This window comes from Propithecus coquereli, unplaced genomic scaffold (assembly GCF_000956105.1).
Source record: "Propithecus coquereli isolate 6110/MARCELLA unplaced genomic scaffold, Pcoq_1.0 Scaffold88, whole genome shotgun sequence".
Lineage (NCBI taxonomy): Eukaryota > Metazoa > Chordata > Mammalia > Primates > Indriidae > Propithecus > Propithecus coquereli.
In genome coordinates this window covers 589102-610905 of record NW_012155062.1, presented here as the reverse complement: position 1 = coordinate 610905, position 21804 = coordinate 589102, and positions in this window count along the sequence as shown.

The following is a 21804-nucleotide window of genomic DNA, read 5'->3' as shown; positions in this document are numbered from 1 at the left end:
TGTTAATTTGAAAATAGACTTTTAACATTGCAATTTAGAAATAAGCATAAACTTCTAATCCTTTATAAAACCACTGAGTAACAAAATGTCATTTGTCTAGCATTCTAGTAGTATCAGAGGAAGAGAAATTAATTCTCTTTTTATTAAAATTAGAGGATTGGTGGGTGAAGAGGAAAGGCAGAACAGACAATCCATGCCTCAGAAGTTCCAGAATAATCATCTGATGTGCTAGCTGAAGGAAGTTACTGAATCCCATCAACTACTCAAAGGTATACTGTCTATCTCTAACGTCATCAAGCTGAAAATCAGATGCTCTTCTCTTCTTCCTAACCCCTATGTTTGGAGGCTGGTTATTTTATAACAGGGATGTTGTTCTGGTCATAGACACATAGTATGTGGATTTTCCCCATAAATGACACTTTTTATGCCTATATAGTTAATACATCAGCTAAAACATGTTCAATGTTTAATAAGTCAGTGGTTTTGTAATTCAGCATTAGTAAACAGACTCTTCTTTAAATGACACCTTACTTGGAAGACCAGCGAGAAGTGAACACAACCTATGCTTGAATACTCCAAAAAAAAAAAAAAAAAAGACCTGGAGAATTGAAATTGTGTGCCCTGTCCAAAAGACAGATAATTAATTGTAAGAAGGAATTAGCTGTGCTCAACCTTATCAAAAGACAGATTAAGATGAAATGTATAAATAAAATATCTTCAATACATGTAGAGCAAGAAGGGGTTTTACTTTCCCCTCATCCTTGAGGGTGGGCAGCATGGGTGTTTTTATTAAACCACAGGCAGCCTTTGTTATCATTATGATATATCGAACATGTATATACATGAGAAACCATTATCATAATCAAGATGGTGAACATATCCTTCACCTCTAAACACATCCTCGTGCTATCTCTCTACTACTGCACACCAACCTCAACCCACCATCCCCAGATGAACACTAATAATGTTCTGACACTACAGATTAGTTTTTATTTTCTAGAATTTTACATAATTGAAATCATGCATTAGGTACTCTCTTTTGTTTGACTTCTTTCACTCAGCATAATGATTTTAAGATTCAGCCATGTTGGCTGGGCACGGTGGCTCACGCCTGTAATCCTAGCACTCTGGGAGGCCGAGGCGGGTGGATTGTTTGAGCTCAGGAGTTCGAGACCAGCCTGAGCAAGAGCGAGACCCCGTCTCTACTAAAATTAGAAAGAAATTAATTGGACAACTAAAAATATATAGAAAAAATTAGCCGGGCATGGTGGCACATGCCTGTAGTCCCAGCTACTCGGGAGGCTGAGGCAGAAGGATTGCTTGAGCCCAGGAGTTTGAGGTTGCTGTGAGCTAAGCTGACGCCACGCACTCTAGCCTGGGCAACACAGTGAGACTCTGTCTCAAAAAAAAAAAAAAAAGATTCAGCCATGTTATTGTGTTCATAAACAGTTCATTCAGTTCTTTTTATTGCTGAGTAGTATGCCATTGTATGTATATACCAAACTATGTTAATCCATTCATCTGTTGTTAGATTTTTTGGTTGTTTCTCGTTTTTGGCTATTACCAATAAAGTTGCTATGAACATTTGTGTATCAGTCTTTGTATAGGCATATGTTTTTTATTTGTCTTGGATAAATACGCTGGGAGTGGAAAAACAGGATCATATGGTAAGTGTATGTTTATCTTTTTAAGAAACTACCATAGTGCATTCCAAAGTAATTTCCATTTCATATTGCTATTATGAGAGCTAAAGTTCCTCCATTTCCTTGCCAAATTTGATCTGATCAGCCCTTTAATTCTAGTCATTCTATTGGATGTTTAGTAGTTTCTCATTGTAATTTTGCTTGCATTTTTCTAGTGCCCGGTGATTTTAAGTATCTGTTCAGGTGCTCATTTGCTATTCATAGATCTTTTTGGTGAACAGTCTGTTAAAGTATTTTTTCCATTTAAAGAATTTGTGACTGTGTACTCATTATTGATCTTTGAGAGTTCTTTATATGTTTTGGATATAAGCCCTTTACCAGATACATGATTTTCAAGTATTTTTCCCAGTCTCTGATTTTTCTTCATTCTTTCAAAAGGGTCTTTGGAAGAGTAGACATTTTTAATTTTGACAGAGTACAATTTAACAATTTTTTGTGTGGATTCTGCTTTGGGTATTATGTCTAAGATATCTTTGCCTAAACCAAAATCAAAAAGATTTTCTCTGTGTTTTGTGTTTTCTTCTAGACATTTTATAGATTTTATATTTGAGTGAAATTTTTCTATGTGGTTTGACACATGGATCGAAGTTTATTTGTTTGTATATGAAAATTTGTTCTAGCACCATTTGTTGAAAAGACTATCCTTTCTCTACCGAATCATCTTTGCATCTTGTGGAAAATGAATTGACCATATATGTGTGGATCTATTTCTAGAATCTGCTCTGTTCCATTAATTAATTTGTCTATTTTAAACCAATACTATACTGCTGTATTCACTGTAAGTCTATAAGTCATCAAATAAGGTAGTGTTGGCTTCCTAACTTTGTTCTTCTTTTTCAAAATTGTGGCTATTTTAGGTCTTTTTCATTTCTACGTGAATCATAGAGTCAGCTCGTCAGTTTCTACAAAATAGCCTGCTGAGATTTTGTTTGGGATTGAGTGGCATCTTACAGATTGATTAGAGAGAACTGATATCTTAACAATTTGTTAACATATTAACATCCTCTGACCCATGAACAAGCCGTGTCTTTCTATTAATTTAGGTCTTATTTAATTTCTCTCAACAATGTTTTATAGCTTCCAGTGTACAAGTCTTTCATACATATTGCCAGATTTGTCCCTAAGTATTTCATATTACTTAAAGATACTGCAAACAGTATCATTTTTTTACTTTAGATTTCTGATGATTGTTGCTAGTATACAGAAACACAATTGATTCCTGTATTGATTCAGTATCCTGTAGCTTTTGTTTAAGTTACATATTAATCCAACTAACATTTTTATAGATTCAATGGATTTTTTACAAAGACAGTCATGTTGTCTGTGAATAAAACACAGCTTGCTTCTTCCCTTCCATACTGGATGCCTTCATTTATTTTTCTTACCTTATTGAACCGGCTAGCAACAGTCCCCAACCTTTTTGGCACCAGGGACCGGTTTCACAGAAGACAATTTTTCCATGGCCGGGGTCGGGGCGGGAGGGGGGGGTGGAGGAGGAGCTCAGTGATGTGAGGGATGGGAAGTGGCTATAAATGTAGATGAAGCTTCCCTGGTTCCTCCTGCCTCTCACCTCCTACTGTGTGGTCCCGTCCCTAACTTTCATGGAAGATCATTTGTCCACAGATGGGTGGGGCTGGGGCGGGGCGGGGTGATGGAGCTCTGCAGCTGGTCCCTAACAGGCCAGAGGTTGGGAACCTCAGGGCTAGAGGATCAAATATTTCACCACTAAGTAAGATGTTGGCTGTAAGATTTTTTGTAAATCCCTTTATCAGGTTGAAGAAGTTTCCTTCTATATCTGTTGTACTAAGAGATTGTTTTTAGTTTTAGTTTTGTTTTTTGTTTTTAATCAAGAGTGGATATTTTTGCAAATGTTTTTTCTGTGTCTGTTGAGTTGGTCATATGTTGTTTACTTGTTTTGTAGACCCATACAATTTTGGGTTTTTTTTCTCTGCCTTCTTTAGAATTGAGTATTTTTATGTTTTCAGCTTAAATCACTTTCTTTTTTTTTATTGGCTAATTATTATTAGCTATAACCTTTTGTTTTGTTATTTTAGTGGCTTCTTTCTTCAGGTTTACAGTATATACCTTTTACTTACCACGTTTACTGTCAAGTGATATTATACCATTTCTTGTATAGTTTAATAACCTTATAATAGTATACTTAATTTCTCTCCTCTGGCCTTTTAACTATGGTTTTTGTACATTTTTCTTGTGTGTGTATATCTTATAAATTCCACAATACATTACTATTATTTTGTTTAAATAGTCATTATCTTTTAAATGGATTTAACTAATAATTTTTTAAAATGTTATGTATTTTCTCATGTATATTTTCATCTATTCTGGTGTTCTTTTTTTGTGCCTGTCCATACTTTCACTGCTATTCTTCTTGCTGAAGGACTTCATTTAACATCTCATATAGTTCATATGTGCTGTTGATGAATTCTTTCAGCTTTTATATGTCTTAGAAAGTCTATTTCACTTTCCTTTTTTAGTAAATAAATCTGTTTTTTTCCTCTCTCTCTCCCTCTCTCTCTCTCTCTTTTTTTTTTTTTTTTTTTGAGGCAAAGTCTTGCTCTGTTGCCCCAGCTAGAGTGCAGTGGCGTCAACCTAGCTCACTATAACTTCCAACTCCTGGGCTCAAGCAATCCTCCTGCTTCAGCCTCCTAAGTAGCTGGGACTACAGGTGCACGCCACCACACCCAGCTAATTTTTCTATTATTTGTAGAGACGGGGTCTCACTCTTGCTCAGGCTGTTCTCTAACTCCTGAGCTCAAGCGATCCTCCCGCCTCAGCCTCCCACAGTGCTAGGATTACAGGCATGAGCCACCTCACCCAGCATCACTTTCATTCTTTGAAAACTATGTTGACTGGGTATAGAATTCTAAATTGACAGTTTTTTTCTTTCAGTACTTCAAAGATGTTCCACTGTCTTCTCACTCTAATTGTTCTGTTAAGAAATCTGATGTAATTTTTGTCTTTGTTCTTTTGTAAGTAATATTTCTTTTTTTCCTCTGGCTCTTTTCAAAATTTTCTTTTTTACCACAAATTTTGCACAATTTTATTATGGTGAACCTTTGTGTAATTTTCCTCATCTTTCTTATGTTTGGATTTATTGAGTTTCTTGGAACTGCAAGTTTATAATTTTCACCAAATTTGAAAATTTTTTGCCATTATGTCTTCAAATATTTTTTCTTCCTTCCCCTCTCCTTCAGGGACTCCAATCATGTATATATTAGGCTGCTTGAAGTTTACTCATAGTTATTTTATTATTGATTTATATATTTTTAAATTTTTTTCTCTGTGTTTTATTTTGGATAGTTTCTATTTCTAGGTCTTCAAGTTCATTATTCTTTTCTCCTGTAATATCTACTCCTCAATCCTTCTGGCTCTATCCTGGAGAAGCTGTGACAAGTCATTATTAGACCGCCCAAGAAGGGGCATCAAGTGTCTTTTAATCCTCAGAGTAGAGTATATATAAGATGAAGAGGACTTTTTCTTCCTGGTGTTGACCACCTCTCAGGGCATAACTTCTGTGTCACTATTAGGAAAACCATATGTCCTAGTTTGATTGGTACATTCCTGGTTAATGTCTGTTAAAATTGAGCTAATTATTAATATACCCCCTCTTCATTCTTAAAAAAGCTCCAGGTTTAACATAAAGTAGATAAGCTATTAGTCTAAGAAAATCCAAGTCCTCGACTTTCTTTTATTAGCAATCTTCTCAATGTCCATAGTTTGATTCTCACAGGAACTCAGGTTAGCTCCTCTACCAACCTATTTCCTTAGCCTTTCTTCTTTATTTAATATATTAATGCTGTCGACTTTACGATTAAAAGAATAAGTTTCTATATCCTTCAGGTGTAGTAATACGTAGTTCAGAATTATTCAGATCATAATCATAAACCTGGAAGTGAAAATGAGCTTTGATGAGCAGACAATGCAGCCCGTGAACTCTCCTCAGGAGAGAGATGAGACACCATGGTTTGATATATGCTGTCTATGTGTTGTTTTGAGAACTTGATAAAGAAGGGTATTTAAATTTCTTTTTCCATCTCCAAAGCTCTAAGACTGATAACTGAATTCTTTCGAGATAATCTTCACATTCACTTGATATTTATTCCTGCCAAAAGAGTCTGCCCAAGTGAGAATATTTGTCTGAACTGGTACTGATGTTACTACAAAAGAGGGCTGGGCACCCTCAGGGACATGGGTCTTATATGTCCCAAATCCCTGCTGATGCCAGATAAAAGAAAAAATTCTTTTAGACATTTCTTGTAGATTTGTATTTCTGCATGAGTTTTGTTTACTTCTCACTGTTTTTCTTTAGGTGAGAATTCATTTCGCAGTCTTTTCTATGCAGCTCACATACTCAAATACCCAATATGAAAAAGTATTCTTGACTCACTCTGCTTTTACACTGCATCTTTAACAGGAGTAGAAATAGTGGCACTGGGTCCTGGTAGGATTTAAAACCATAAAGCAATGAACAGGAAAACAAAAGGAAGTAAAGTTACATTTTAAAAGGTATAAATTAGTTTAATGCAATATGTGAGTGGACGTTCCTCATCATCTTGGCCTCCTGGCGTCTGTAGTCGAGAGAGTGTTGGCTCACCAGTGCTTCTGTCAGTTTCTCTTTGGAAAGGACCCAATAAAATGGCTGTCGTATTATATTAGGAAACCTGTCTGTGGCACTGTTTTCTTTTTGTCTGTACTTTAATGGGCAAAAGAGACAAAGAAAAGGTTATTAAAGCTACTTTGTGTTTGACACTTGAGAGAGATGTATGGGGCCAGGAAGGGGGAACGCTGAGAGTCAAGGGTCATGTTGCCAGTCTTGGAACAAGAGGGCTTATGTGAGTGGTAGCTCTCTCAGAATCCACCAACTGTACCAAATATTGGTAGACCCTATCTATCTTTTTTTTTAATTTAAGAGTATTATGGGGGTACAAACACTTTGGTTACATAAATTGTCTCTACACTGCCTGAAAAGCGTGCCCATCCCCTAGACAGCATGCACTGTATCTGTTAGGTGTGGATTTACCCATGCTCTCCTCCCCCCTCCTGCCTGCCCAGCATCCTATGAATGTTACTTCCCATATATGCACTTGAATATTGATCAATTAGTACCAATTTAATGGTGAGTATATGTGGTGTTTGTTTTTCCGTTCTTGTGATACTTCACTTCGATGGATGGGCTCCAGCTCCATCCAGGATAATACAAGAGATATTTCACCTTTTTTATGGCTGAGTAGTACTCCGTGGTATACATATACCACATTTTATGAATCCACCCATGGATTCATGGGCACTTGGGTTGTTTCCACATCTTTGCATGTGAGTCGTGCTGCTATAAACATTTGGGTGCAGATGTCTTTTTTATAGAATGTCTTTTTTTCCTTTGGGTAGATGCCCAGTAATGGGATTGCTGGATCAAATGGTAGTTCTACTTCTAGCTCTTTGAGGTATCTCCATACTACTTTCCATAGAAGTTGTTTGCAGTCCCACCAGCAGTGTAAGAGTGTTCCTATCTTTCCTCATCCACACCAACATTTATTGTTTTGGGACTTTTTGACAAAAGCTGTTTTCATTGGAGTTAAGTGATATCTCATTGTGTTTTTGATTTACATTTCCCTGATGATTAGAGATATTGATCATTTTTTCATGTTTCTTGGCCATTGGTCTATCTTCTTTTGAAAAGTTTCTGCTCATGTCCTTTGCCCACTTTTTAATGGGGTTGTTTAATTTTTTTCTTGCTGATTTTCCTGAGTTCTATATAGATTCTAGTTATCAGCCCTTTAATGGATGTATAGCATGCAAATATTTTCTCCCATTCTGTAGGTTGTCTGTTTGCTCTTGTGATCATTTCTTTGGCTGTGCAGAAACTTTTTAATTTGATTAGGTCCCATTTATTTATTTTTGTTTTTGCTATGATTGCTTTTGGAGTCTTCTTCATAAATTCTTTGCCTAGGCTGATGTCCATAAGAGTTTTTCCAACATTTCTTCTAGAATTCTTATGGTTTCATACCTTAGGTTTAAGTCTGTTATCCATTGTGAGTTGATTTTTGTGAGAGGTGAGAGGTGCAGATTCTGTTTCAGTCTTCTGCATGTGGCTATCCAACTTAGCCAAAGCAACTTTAAGCAAAAAGAACAAATTGGGAGACATCAATTCATCAGACTTCAAGGTATACTACAAGGCTACAGTAACCAAAACAGCATAGTACTGGTACAAGAACAGAGACACAGACCAATAGAACAGGACTGAGAACCCAGATATAAAACAATCCTTATATAGCCATCTGATCTTTGACAAAGCAGTCAAAAACATATACAGGAGAAAAGAATCCCTAGACCCTATCTTTTGATGTTTTTTACTCACTTTTTCAGTCACTCTTTAGCTTACCTAGGAACCCAGTTTCCCAGGGACCTTTTATTGCTACCACTTGGATCAGAGCAGGGAATGACTTTGGGAAAGTGTATAGCTGGATGGAAACAACAGGGCTTGAGAAGGCAATGAGAAGAAGGCAGACATATCACCTGGGAAAGATATGTCTAATGGGAATTTTAGTACTTGATGTATTTTCTCTCACTGTAATCCAGTTTCCTCCCCTTTTTCCTATTACTTGTCAGCAATTAAGGCTAGATCCAGAGTTTTAGTGGCCCAGGGAAAAAGTAGTAGATAGATATCCCTTAGATCAAAAATGCCACTTCTGAGATTTGAGTCTAAAAGTAGACTTTTTTGAATCCTTCATGAAACAATAGCATTAAAATCCAGAGCTTGTTGAAACATAAAGTTTTTTAAAAAAATAAATTCTAAACTTCCCTTTATATATCAGGAACAAAACATGAGAGTGTGTACATAGATATTTATCATAAGCCACAGTAAAGAGAGGAATGAAAATCTGGTGTAAGGGAAGACTCCATCTGACAAAAATAAAGATTTTTCCAATCACTGCAGAGCAGAGCCAAGAGAAGGTGAGAGTTGTGTAAGAGGTGCTATGGAATATCCTAGCTCCTCTATCAGTGCCAAAGTCTCTAGGATGAGGAGAGGGAAGATATAAAACAGGAACCACTCAAGGGCACAGGAGCTAACGGACTATGTCCACAGAGTCAGTCAGGGACACCACATCCCTTAGCAAAGCCCCTGCCCAGGTTAGTGTTGGTGTATGAGCAGAAGAGCAATTGCTGAGGGAAAGGCCTTGAGCTATCTCACCAAATTCTGCATCCTACAGTGAGATGGAGAAAGCAGGCAAAAGTTCTGGGGCTTCCCAGTGGAGCACTGAGATACAGGACAAGCAGACCAAGGAGGCCCATGGTCAATGATCTGTGAATTCCAGCACAGTACCACAGCACCATTCCAGACAAGACCAGCCCCAACTCAGCAAACACCTGCACCAGCTATCCCAGGAAGAAGGCAAGATGAAGGCATTTCAGCAAAGGCTGGTGAAGACCGGAGGGTGGCATAAGGAAGAGATTGCCCTCCCCAAATGCTATAAAAAATGCATTAGCTTCCACTTATATCCAGATGCCAGTTTGGACAGAAAGAAAGGGAGTAAAAATCTTGAAAGTGAAAATTAACCCTAGTAAGAAATTTGAACTCCAGGAGAATAATTTTACTTTTAATTGGCAAGTGCAATTATCTTTCTGCCATCAGCAGGAATAGGGTTTCCAAGGAAAGATGAGAGAAGTTTTAGGGAATAAAGGAAGTACATTTCGTTCAAGATTTGAATCCCAGTGTACACTTTTCAACCCCTCCCCCACCACACCCCACATTCCTGTGTTAGCAGTCATCGTAGGCAGAATTCTCTAGCTGAGTCCCTCAGGGATGAGCAAATGTTTCTGAGCTCCCTGAGTCACATCCCAGAGCATCATGTTTGCTTCTTTCTCTGAGCAAATGATCCTGATGCAAAACAAGACTGTCCTGGAACAAGTAAATGCAGATCACAACGCTGTGTTGGTCCGGGTCACCTTCTCACCCTTGCTCTCACAAGGGGAGGGCCAGAGAATTAGACTCTTGTTTTGACTCTTCTTCAAACGTGGGTAGTGCACATGAAAAGGAGACACAAGGAAGGTTTATACAAGTCTCTTATTCCATTCTGTTAGTCTTATAAATAGTTCTATATAGAATATTTATTAAAAATAACAAAAATAATACTTAATTTTTAACTTCTAATTGGTTTTAATACTGATAAAATAAAAATTTTGATGGAATTAAGGTAAAAAAAATCAGTTAAAGCACTTATTTATAAAAAATTATACCTACCCTTCACTTTTTATTTCAACTTAACAATACATGTTTATTCACCATTGTACAAATGAATGTAATTTATTCACCGATCTTCTGATTTAAAACCAATAGGTCAAGCGATTAAATACATGCTGTTTTTTTAAAAATAAACTACTTCATCACGCATTATCTGTAATTTTAAAGTTTAATTTTTTAAGGTAGATTGAGATCATGAAGATACTTGTGAAGCGATCTGGGTGAAAAACCTTTCTAGAATAAGATGATTCTCCCCACCCACAATTTTTCACACCAATTGTCCATATGTAATTCAAAAATAATTTTTAGTAACTCATCTCAGTCAAGGTTTTGAAAAGTTTTCAACTTAATTTTCATAGAAGCAATATTGTTTTCATTTTTTACTTATATTTTGTTGATTTATGTAACATTTATTTAGCTTATACCTTTAAAGTTATAAGTACAACTGTCATAAACTGATTTGGGAACAAACACAACTGACTATTGTTGGTTAACATGTATCTCAACTACTAAGAACTTGGCAGACTAGAGAAAAGTTGCCAACCGTGAACATTCTGCAAGCTGTGGGCACCAGTCACTGTTCTGGAAGGGGCAATATTGGTTAGTACAGAAAGTTGATGAACTAGTCATAAGTTAACAGAGTTTCTTACAAAACTATTCCCAACAAAGTCATATTGCATTACGCAAGCAATTTTTTACAATGTCCACCAGTAGCATTCTTTATCATCAACAAAGTCAACTCAGTGTTCGTGTGCTTGCTTTGTAGTTTTCAGTACAAGCACTCTATATATGATTTGTGATTATTGTTTTTATATAGGTTGAGCATCCTTAATCTGAAAATCTGAAATCCAAAACTTTTTGAGCACTGACAGAAATCATGTCAAGTTGAAAATTTCACACATAAGCACTTAAGGCAAACTTTGTTTCATGCACAAAAACATTAAAAATATTATATAAAGCTGCCTTTTAGGCTATGTATCTAAGGTGTATAGGGACCATAAATGAATTTCATGTTTAGACTTGGGTCTCATCTGTAAGATATCTCATATATTCCAAAATCAGGAAAAAAATCAAAATTTGAAACACTTCTGGTCCCAAGCATTTTGGATAAGAGATACTCAATCTATAATCTATGTATTTCCTACCTGGTCTTCTAGCTTTGAGATACTTGAGTAAATTCTGCTTTTTTATGCACTTAGGGAGCTCTTAGCCTGGCTTTTTATTTAGTTCTCCTGCTTTTCTGCATAGTCCTAATTTTCCTGCCACTGTTTTTTCCCACCTTTAACTACTCCCTGGATCAGTTCCATACCATGTTTTAAACAAGCAGTTTTCCCAAATGATTAACAATCAACAAAATAGGGGCACTGTGATGGTTAATTTTATGTGTCAACTTGACTGGGCCTTGGAGTGCCCAGATATTTAGCTAAACATTATTTCTGGATGTGTTTGTGAGGGTGCTTCCAGATAAGATTACCATTTGAATCAGACTATGTATGTTGACTGATTATAAGCCAACAAACTACAAAATTTTCCTGCAATTCTAAGGCATTTTCAGTGTGTGTATACTGAAAATTATACTGTGTATACAAATTCATACACACACTAACATAACCCTCAAAAATTGTTTCCACTTCCACAGCATAGTATAAGGAGTTGTAAAAAAAATAAATCAATATGACTGTTTTAGTACATAAAAATAATTCTTTTTAGACTTTCCATCACTAGAAGTCAAATATTAACAATTTCACCATGACAGTGGTGATAACTGGAAAATATTCTTACTTTTAACAGAAAATTTTATTTAAAGGTGAAATAGTATTATTTTTCCATTAATAGATTGTATCTTGTTAAATCACCAATGCATTCTAAATTCAGTGACACAAGTTCAAAGTGAAAAAAGGGAAGTAGGAAAGCTTTAAAATATCTCTCTGCTTTAGCTGAGGTTAAAGCTGACCACACCAAAGACATAAAAGTTCTTTTTAGTGTGAAATGCTGTTTCTGGTCATGTTTCTATTTGACTAGAAGTGTTCAATTCATGACAATAATCTATCCTTTCTGTAAAATTTTATTTTTTAATTAAAAATGTGTTTATTACTCAAATATTCATAGATAAATTCATATACTATCATGGATTTCCTTCAGTGAATCCAGTGAAGGGGTGGAGGGGTCAGGAGTATAAATGAAATAAGAATGGTCATGTTTGATAATTTTTTTTTTTTTTAAGACAGAGTCTCATGCTTTTTGCCTTGGCTAGAGTGCCGTGGCATCATTGTACCTCACTGCAACCTCAACTCCAGGGCTCAAGCTATCCTCTTGCCTCAGCCTCCCAAGTAGCTACAGGGACTACAGGCACATGCTACCACATCCAGCTAATTTTTCTATTTTTTTATAGCTAGCTCCCAGACTGCTAGGATTACAGGTGTGAGCCACCACTTCCAGTGTATTTGATAATTGTTGAAGGTGATCATGGGTATGTGGAACTCATTATACTATTCTCTCTACTTTTATATATGTTTGAGACTTTCCATAATATGAAGCTTTTTTCTGTTCATTTTTTGATTTTCACTTTAGACATAATTATATTTCTGTTTCTAACTTATTTTTTAACATAGAAAATAAAAGATCACTGGCACAGTATGTATCCAATTAAAAATAAAATCAATCTTAAAATAATGAGCCCTTTTCCATAACCATTCCAGCCGTTATTTGCCATTTACTCACAGTAGTCATCTTTATGGGAACTGGAGAAATTATCTTAGATTCATTATAACAGAGTTAGCAAAATTTAGAGTATTGCTGTTCAATAATTCCTCTACCAAATGTCGAGTATCTCCTATGTACCAGAAACAGTGTGGTAGGATTATCTGTGTTGAGTGAATATACATATATCCTCTCCAAATCTTAGTGGGGGAATTATCAAATCTGTGCTGGATTTTGGCTATTTCCTTGTTTGGAAGATCAAGGTGTACAACTTCCCTTATTAAAATGTTGCTGAGTTTTGCTTTCTGGCAAGAAATATACTATTTATAGGAATAACGTATTTTTATTCTGAGTATTTATAAATATATTGATTTCTATAAACAGCCCATCATCGAAGTGGGATAGATCAATAAGGTAAATCAATTAGTTTTTGGAACTGGCCTAGTATCTAACATATAAAGAAGGTAAAAATATTAATTGTAGAATGGTACATTCAAAAAATACTTAAAACTTGGTGAGAGACTATTGTCAGGTCTGGAATTCGATTTTACCCTACTTACAAACTAGTAAGTCAGCCTGCCGTGGTTTCACGGATGCTGGCTGAAGACGCAGACTCCTGGACTGTCGATGCAGTGACTACTGGCACAGCGAGCAGCAGGAGCATCAGCGTGGGACATCAGTTCTCCCCGCCCCCAAGTCCCACCAGCATGACTGAACATGTTCGGATGGATTTTAGATACACAGTGGGTTTGCATCACAGCTAAAGAACACTGCGTTTGGGGAATCTACTGCTTTTATAGCAAACAGCAAGCAAGCCCGGTTTTGTTTGAGGGAATATGCTTACCTCGTCTCCCAGAAGAGATGGAAATTTTAAGTATATCCTAGACTAGAAACTCGGCCACAGGACATCTCCTGTCACTCTCAACTCTGATGTACTAAACTCTGTAAACCGCATTGTGTTTTCCTGTTGAAGCTCTCAGGCATGAGAGTCCCTAACTCAATCACAGTTTTAAAACATGTATACCAAGATATAATTTTTCAGTAATAAACTTCTGGTTCTGAGACTCAATTCGACCTGATGCTGAATACTTAAGGTAAATTGAGTAAAGTTCGGTGCTTTTACAGCGATTTCAGGGTTAACACTCGGTTACGCTGAGGCACCCCCTTGCCTGAGGTTTCACACTCTGAGGGTCACACAGATCCTGCCGAGGTGGGAGTGAGGATGGGAGGAGGAGGAAGATGGTCACTTCCTGGTCCTCTAAGGTTCTGGGCTGTCTTCCTGTTTTACGCGTCATTCCCGTCACGTGCAAACAGGCCCTTGGGCTGACAGTGAAGTCATGAGGAAAAAGAGAAGAGTACGCCCATTAACAGATAGAAGTACCCCACCACACAAGGCTAATCAAACCAAAAGTACCAGTGTGAGGAAGATAAATAAGAGTCCAAGTTTTGTAAAGTTAAAAGCCACTCGTCTTCTTTTTCCTCCTATATGAAGCCCAGCATGGCATATAGGTCCAGTTGTACATGTGTCTCATGGCAAAGCAGAATCTCGAAGGAATAAGCTACTAAACATTACTCACAATGACCAGGAGAGGGCACCTAGCACAAATGAATGAAATAATGCAGCCAACACAGGTTTTACTTAAAGATTCCTCTGTGGCTCTATTTCTACATTTTACAACCCAATTTATTTTATATGCCCCCTGCTAACTCTTTTTGATCTAAGGATAATTTTGATTACACAGTTTTCTTGATAAAAATCCCCTATGATATAACATCACAGGTGGCTGAGATACTAATTTTCCCATGTAGGATGCAGGAATGAGTTCATACAAATATGAAATAATTATAGAGGGAAGAATTTATCTTTGTAGACAGCTTCCAAAAATTAACAGTTTAGAGGAATTAAAATATGTTCAAGCGATCTTTCAGAAGAGGTAAAACTCATATATTTATTATTCCTTGTAAGGAAAGGCTTCTGATTCTTTCTCTCTCCTCCAATTTTATACACATATTTAGTTTGGTTCAGATTGTAAACCATGCTCTAACAATTCACCTTTGAACACCCTAAAGCATAGGAAAGAATATGACTCTGTCATAAAATGGAAAACTATATTTCTCAGGAAAAAAAACCCTCAAATTCTATGTATTTCTTTTCTGGCCTAGCACAGACATAAACAATAATAAATTGGCCAACCATGTTCTTCAGGTATATAATTTTCTTTTTTCCTAAAGTGGATACTCCCTGGGAAAATACAAATAACTTCTAATTTCAAAGCCCTTCAACACAGAAATAAAGTAGGCCACCTTGACCAGAGCACAAAATAATCTTTTCCAAGAGGACTTGAATGGGCACTTCATTATCCAAGGGAAAAATACATACCAAGATTTTTTTACTACTTTATTTGTTTCATTTTCAAATACTTTTTATAACTACAAAAAAAACATATTGATGAATTGATTTTTCCAAAACAAAATCATCATGAATTTTAATTTTAGCCTGAAAGTGATTTCCTAAGTCCAGTATTTTAGAGTGTAGCTAAGGGACTTGCTTGGAGGGTGTTGCCCAATGTTTTCAACTTTGGGGTAATATTTCCACTCGCGAGGCATGGATTTTACACTTACAAAGTCACCTACAAATTCCAAACTCTTTCTGTCCTAATAGGACAGATTGTAGGGGTAAAGACATCCCTACAATCCAAACAGATTATGGTTTAATTTACATTATAGTAACTGTGACCAGCTTTAGTCCAGGAACCTAATTACTTCCCATTCGAAGGAAGTATACTTTGCTCTTGGCTGACAATTCACTGTCCATGTCATTAGTAATAATAATCAATAGCATTATCGAGTGACTGCTATGTGCCATTATTCTCTCTACTATCTTCCAAGATAGTTTTAGTTATTCCTGTTTTCCAGAAGAAAAGACTGAGGAGGCTGGGAGAAGTTACGAAACTATCCCCCAGTGCAGAGTAATACGTGGCAAACGCAGAATTGTCACCAGCTGTGTCTGGCTCCTAAACCATTGCCGTCTCTGCTAGACCTCACTACTTATTTGCATAAATCACTTTACCAAATAGAAACACAAATGCCATTTTCTTTTAATAGCCCTCCTACCTGTTTCCCTAATTTTCTATTTTTCAATTTAGTGCAGAAAGAAATTATCAAGCAAATTAATTTTTAGTGCCCCTAATAAGAATTCAGAAAGTATACGAATTCTTACTATAAAAAAGCACACTTGAATTACTAAGGCTGAGTACACAGTGTAACATATATTTTGAAAGAGATCATGTTACCAATAAAATATGGCATTTTTTCTATTAATATTTACTTACATGTGTTGTTTCAATCTCAAGTAAAAATCTTATTGTTAGATACAAAACTTGATGATCTACTAATCGAGTTCTCGCGCCAGCAGATGCAGTCATCTGTGATAAAACAACAATTGCAGGCAGTTTACGGAGTTTCTTCTGAAAGTCTGTCCATGTGCCACATTCACAGTTCCGTACAATTTTTACAACTGCTTTCATGCACTTTAGTAAATTCAAACTAGGTGACATAACAGACTTTAGAAATTCTAAGGCTTATTTTTAAAAGATCAGTCCCTAAAATCTCAGGAGAGCATACAATTCTGCAGTCACCAGCTTCCTGAGAGCCTTCGGTGTCAAAATAACAGGCCAGGTTTTCCATGTGGTCACTGGCTGCCTGAGCCATTCCTTGACAGGTGTGTTCAAAAGCAGCTGAACCTTGGGAAAAAGCCAGAAGATGAATAGATAGATGATAGAATTCTGGGGGCTTCAAGCCATCTCAGACTCGTCCCTGTCTCTGGCTCCTTCCCTCTCTGCCCTGGTCTGTAGCAGTTAGTCCCCAGCCTGGTCCATGTTTCTGAAGGAGTCAGGGTGCTGTGTGGTCAGAGTGCTAGTCTGTCCGAGCAGATGCAGGAGCCAGGAATTCCCTCCATGTCTCCACACCTGCTTGTGGACCTGAATGAAGTCCTTGTCATCCAGCCAGGACCTGGTTCAAGGGCAGCTTAGCTGGTGGGGATAGTGGGATCTTGCATTGCCTCTGACCGGTCAGTCCACTTGTTCTCTTCCCATGAGCTACCCCCGTGTCTTGAGAGGGAGTCCACCATATCTTGTCCTGCCACACCCCACCCCAGCGCTGCCTCTATGCTGGGATTGCCCCAGGAGTGGCAGCAAGAGAGATAGCTGGCTGTGGGGATGTCCCCACTCCAGGTCATCAGAGCCACAGGGCCGCCCTTGTCCTCCCATCCTCCCTCCACCTCTGCCTGTTCAGCTCTGAGGCTTCTGACCTCTGGGGCCTCCAGCCTTCACCATTTCTGTGGGTGAGCATGGCGGAGTTGTTCCAGCCCTGACTTCTGCACTTACTCCCTGTGTGACTTTGGAAATCACTTCACCTCTCTGAGACTGAGTTTCCTCAATTATAAAACAAGAATAATAGTAGCTCTTACCTCCTTGAGTTGGTGTATTACATGAGGGACTGCATGTATAATATTTAGCATAGTGCTTGGCAAAAATAAGTTTTCAATCGACATTTAGTTTAAACTCCTCCTATTATTTCCTATTTAATTTTTAAAAATGCTTACTTCTGTTTTCCCGGTGATTAGCTATATACGGTGTTCACATGGTCATAGATGTTTGCATAGTTTTGGCTGCAGCATTCACATGAAAACCATAACCTTCAAGAAGCATTTCTAAATAGATTATAAATATAAATAGAATTGATAATTCTGATTGTTTAGAAAAATTGGTCTCACGAAGCAGCTCATTTTTATATTGACTTGACAACACATCGAGATTTTAAAAATAAAATAAATAGCAATATATTTACTAATTTAAAAAAATTAACTAGTTTAAAATTCATTATTTTTGAAACAAAAAATAAAGGCAGTTAAAGAATAACTATTATTTTTAGTTTCCTTAAAGAAATACAGAAGTTATTTTTTTATTGATTACCAGCTGCATTACATTAAAACAATACTGTTGCTAATATTACTAAGTATGGCAAAGATACCAACCCGTGTTATAACACATGACATTACAGAGAAGCAGCACCACTGCAGACATGAGTAAATCCTACACCCTGTCAGACTGAGCTGCATAGAACTTTGAAAAATGTAAGTTTCTCTTGGTGGTCTTCTTGCCTGTGACGTGCAAGCATTCCTGTCTCTCAATTACAAGTTATAATAAAAAATAAAACAAATCCCAGCTGTGAGTGGCGGCTTGCAAGGCACCGAGGAATGACTAGATCCTGAGGGACACACGGCAGATAGAACTGGCAAGATGTCATCTTTGAGAATCTTTTCAAGAACACAATCTCATATACTTGTTAAAACTGCGGGTTTTGTCATTTGGAAAGGAAAATAAAGTGAGATTCTAATCTCGCTGTTTGTGCTGGAAACAATGCCGTATTTTTTTACTACAACAATGGAAACCAAAAACATATTGAAAAGAAATTACGGGAGAATATTTTTGCACTCTCAAAGTAGGAAAGGCTTTCTTAAGCCTGTCAGAAAAGACAAGGATCATTAAAAAAGATAAAAATAAAAGAAAAAAGTCACTGACATAAAAGTTAAGTAAAATTTAATTTCTTTCTAGAATAAAAGTACTCTAAACAAACGAGAGCAATATTTGAACACACAAGACAATGAAAAAAGTTTCTTCTATTAATATACAATTAACTACCATAAATCAAATTGAAAGGACTAGCAATACAGGACACAAAGGATATGAACACTTAACAGGTATGGAACTATGAATTATATTTACATTTAAGAACAGACGTTCAAAATGACACATAGCCTGTGGTTGGGTGGCTGCAGAGCCGGAGAGACCAAAAGCTTCCCTTAGCAGCTGCCTGGCCATATTTGCCGGAGGGCAGCTTTGGACTCTCCCGCCTGCTCTGCCATTATCAGCCTTCATTGCATTGGTGACTGCCTCCTGATTGCCTCCAAAGAAAGGAACCCTGGATTTGGATTTTGACATTTGCATCCGGATGGGTGAGTGCTATTTGAAGGTACCGCACAGTGGGGCATCTCCTCTGAGTCTGGGGAATTCTGAGGGAGTTCCCATTTGTTTGGGGTTGGATAAGCCCCCAATCATTTGTGAGAGTGAGAACTAACCTGTTTTGATTTGGCACTCCCAGGGCTTATTATATGAAACTGCAGTTTGTTCGGAACCTCTTGAATTTCTCTTTATATTGAGTGTTTACCTATATTGGTGTGTGGTATGTAAATGTGGAGTCTGTTAAACTCTCTGTCTCTATTTTTTTCTGCCTACATGGAATTTGCTGTGAATGGCGTGAGAAGCATAGTCCGAAGTCCAGGAGGTTAAAAGGCACCTCCACTGGTGGTTCCTCTTGCAGCAGGTTCTAAGGTTTGAGAGGTTAAAAGATACCTCTGTCTTAAGGTCTGGGAGATTAGAAGACACCTCTGTCCTAAGGTCTAGGAAATTGATAGACATCTCTGTCCATGGAGGCAACCTGGCCAAGATGCAATGCGGGGATAGAGGCTGTTGGAAAAGGAAAGAGGAGCAGAAACATAATATTTACAGATTCATGAGAACTTCACAGGATCTCATGGCTAGAATTCTGAGCTAAAACTACTGAAACTTTGTGTGCACGCATTATATGTTTAGATGTGTTTTATGTATATACAGGTATTATATGTTATGTCTACGTGGTACCAAAATTGGCTTATAAATAAAAAAATTTCTCATAAATTAAGTAAATCAGTCCAAAGGCTTTCCAAATTTACATGAATTTAGTAATCTTTGGTAAATAAACTTTTAAAAACAATTATTGGTAAAATAAAAATACAGATGTCTTCACAATTGAGAACAAACATTTTTGCCTGAGTTTAGTAGTCATTTTTATATTTGGGGGTGTCAGAGTTTGACATAAATTATAAAACTATAAATCTTTGGCTCACACCTGTAATCTTAGCACTCTGGGAGGCTGAAGTGGGAGGATCACTTGAGCTGAGGCGTTCGAGGCCAGCCTGAGCAAGAGGCAAGAGGATTGCTTGAGTCCAGGAGTTTGAGGTTGCAGTAAAGTACGATGACACCACTGCACTCTAGCTGAGGTGACGAGGTGACAGAATGAGACTCTATCTCAAAAAAAAAAAGAAAAAAGGAAAGAAAACTATAAACCCAGCCCAAACAAAATGATCTGTGTTTATGTGATTTTTGATAAATTTATGTAATGAAAATTGCTGACTCTCCTGAGTTAATGGCAAAGTTACCCATGTGTTTATCTTTAAGTTTCTTGTTTAGGTAAAAAGTAGGTATGCCTAAACAAAAATAAGTATCAGTATTAGAATAAATAAAACTCTAAGTAAATAATAGATAAAAACAAAAACTTATGGTCAAAGGTTTATAAGGATATTTTCGTTTTGTTTTCTTAATTCTAATTATTAACTCAGTTTCTTCCACTGACTTCACTGTCTGTGAAAAGGTACACACGAAATTTGTTTAAATCAAATTGGAGTCTTCCCTTAGGTCTGGCTTACTTTAGATTTGTTCTGAGTACGAGTTGCAAGCCAGCCTGCTATGTGTACACTGTATTGCAATAGCAAAGGCCTTTTGCTTAAGAAAATTAAAAAAAAAAAAATCCCTAAACAATTTTCGTATAGTAATTATTCTTAGAATCCAAAGAGAATCTCAAAACAATCTTATTCTTTGGAAGCATTACATGTACTCAAATTTACACTTAAGTAAATTTACATTATTTTTAAAATAGCTTGATTTTGATTGTTATGTAAAAATGTTATGACTTTGTGTCATTATTTGAGATGTTAAGAATTGATGTTAGAGGTTTATTCAATCTATAGTTAGGTGATGTCATGTCAATAAATTTTATTTTGGGATGTTGGTATTTTTGAAAGATGTAATTCGTTAATATCTTTAAGCAGGATGTGTTCTAAGACTTCTACTGTATTTATAGAACTTGAAGATGTTACATTATTCAGAATAGCAAATCTTACTAGAATATTTATGTTTGTTATCTTTGTAAGTTTTTTAAGTTTAAAAGTAATAATTAAAACTATATTCTGTGATTGTTTCTTGGTCTATGTTTTAAAAGAATTTTTTTTCTCTTTTCCCCCAATTTTCTTTAAGAAAATATGTTTAGATATTAAATTCATTTAGGCATTGAATGACTTTGTAGAGGGTACAATCATGTTGGCTGTATATCTAATAATTAAAGCCTATAAAAATGGTTAACAGAAAATAATTTGAAACTATAACTGGCATCTAAGTATTCTGCCTCCCAGCTGTGCTAGTGCCAAACTTATGGGCTTTCTTCACCATGTTACTTTAAGAGGCTCCACCCTAAAGTCAGTAATCGAATAAAGAAATAAGCTGAATTGAAAAGAGCACCTATCACACTAAGTCAGTAATCTACAGTTAGCTCTTTGTAAAAGAAATTTTTAAAAATCTCCATTTGTAAGGGCATCTCCCACTCTGCACCTAAACCACTAAAAGCTTTTAGGATAAAAAGGAGGTTGGCTCAAAGTTTACATAACAAACCTTATCTTTGTTTGAGTCTAAGTTCTGTGCCTTGAGATATAAATTTTCTACCTGGTTTTGTTAGATAGTTAGCAAGGGATTCTGGGCCTCATAGGGATGAAAGTGGGCATTTTGCCTGGGCGCAATTGCCCCACCTGGGAAGAAGGACAAGGGTGAGCCCCAGGCCCCCATCTTGGTCCTGCCCCACTTTGATATCCTGCCCTGAGCTACTGCCATACTTGGGGGAGGAGGGAACACTCTAAGAATCTGCCAGTCAGAACTTAGCGTGCCAACTGCAAAAGAATGCAGAGAACTCTCTAGCCCACTGGCCAAGCAGCATAGGTACCAGAGGGTCCGGAAGTGACCTAGAACACCCTGCATGTATAGTAAGACTCAGGTCATGCAACTCCCAACTGTCCAATCGAAGTGGTTCCATGGTGATTTCTGAACCACAAGGGAGGTCCCAATCTGGGCGCTATAAAACAAGATGCAGACCATGACTAGGCCGTTTTTTTGGCCCCTTCCTTTTGCTCGCCCTTTGCTGTGACAATGGGTCTGGTCATCATCTGTTGAGTGTGTATCATGCTCTGTAAACCTGTATCTTGCTCTTGCTCTATAA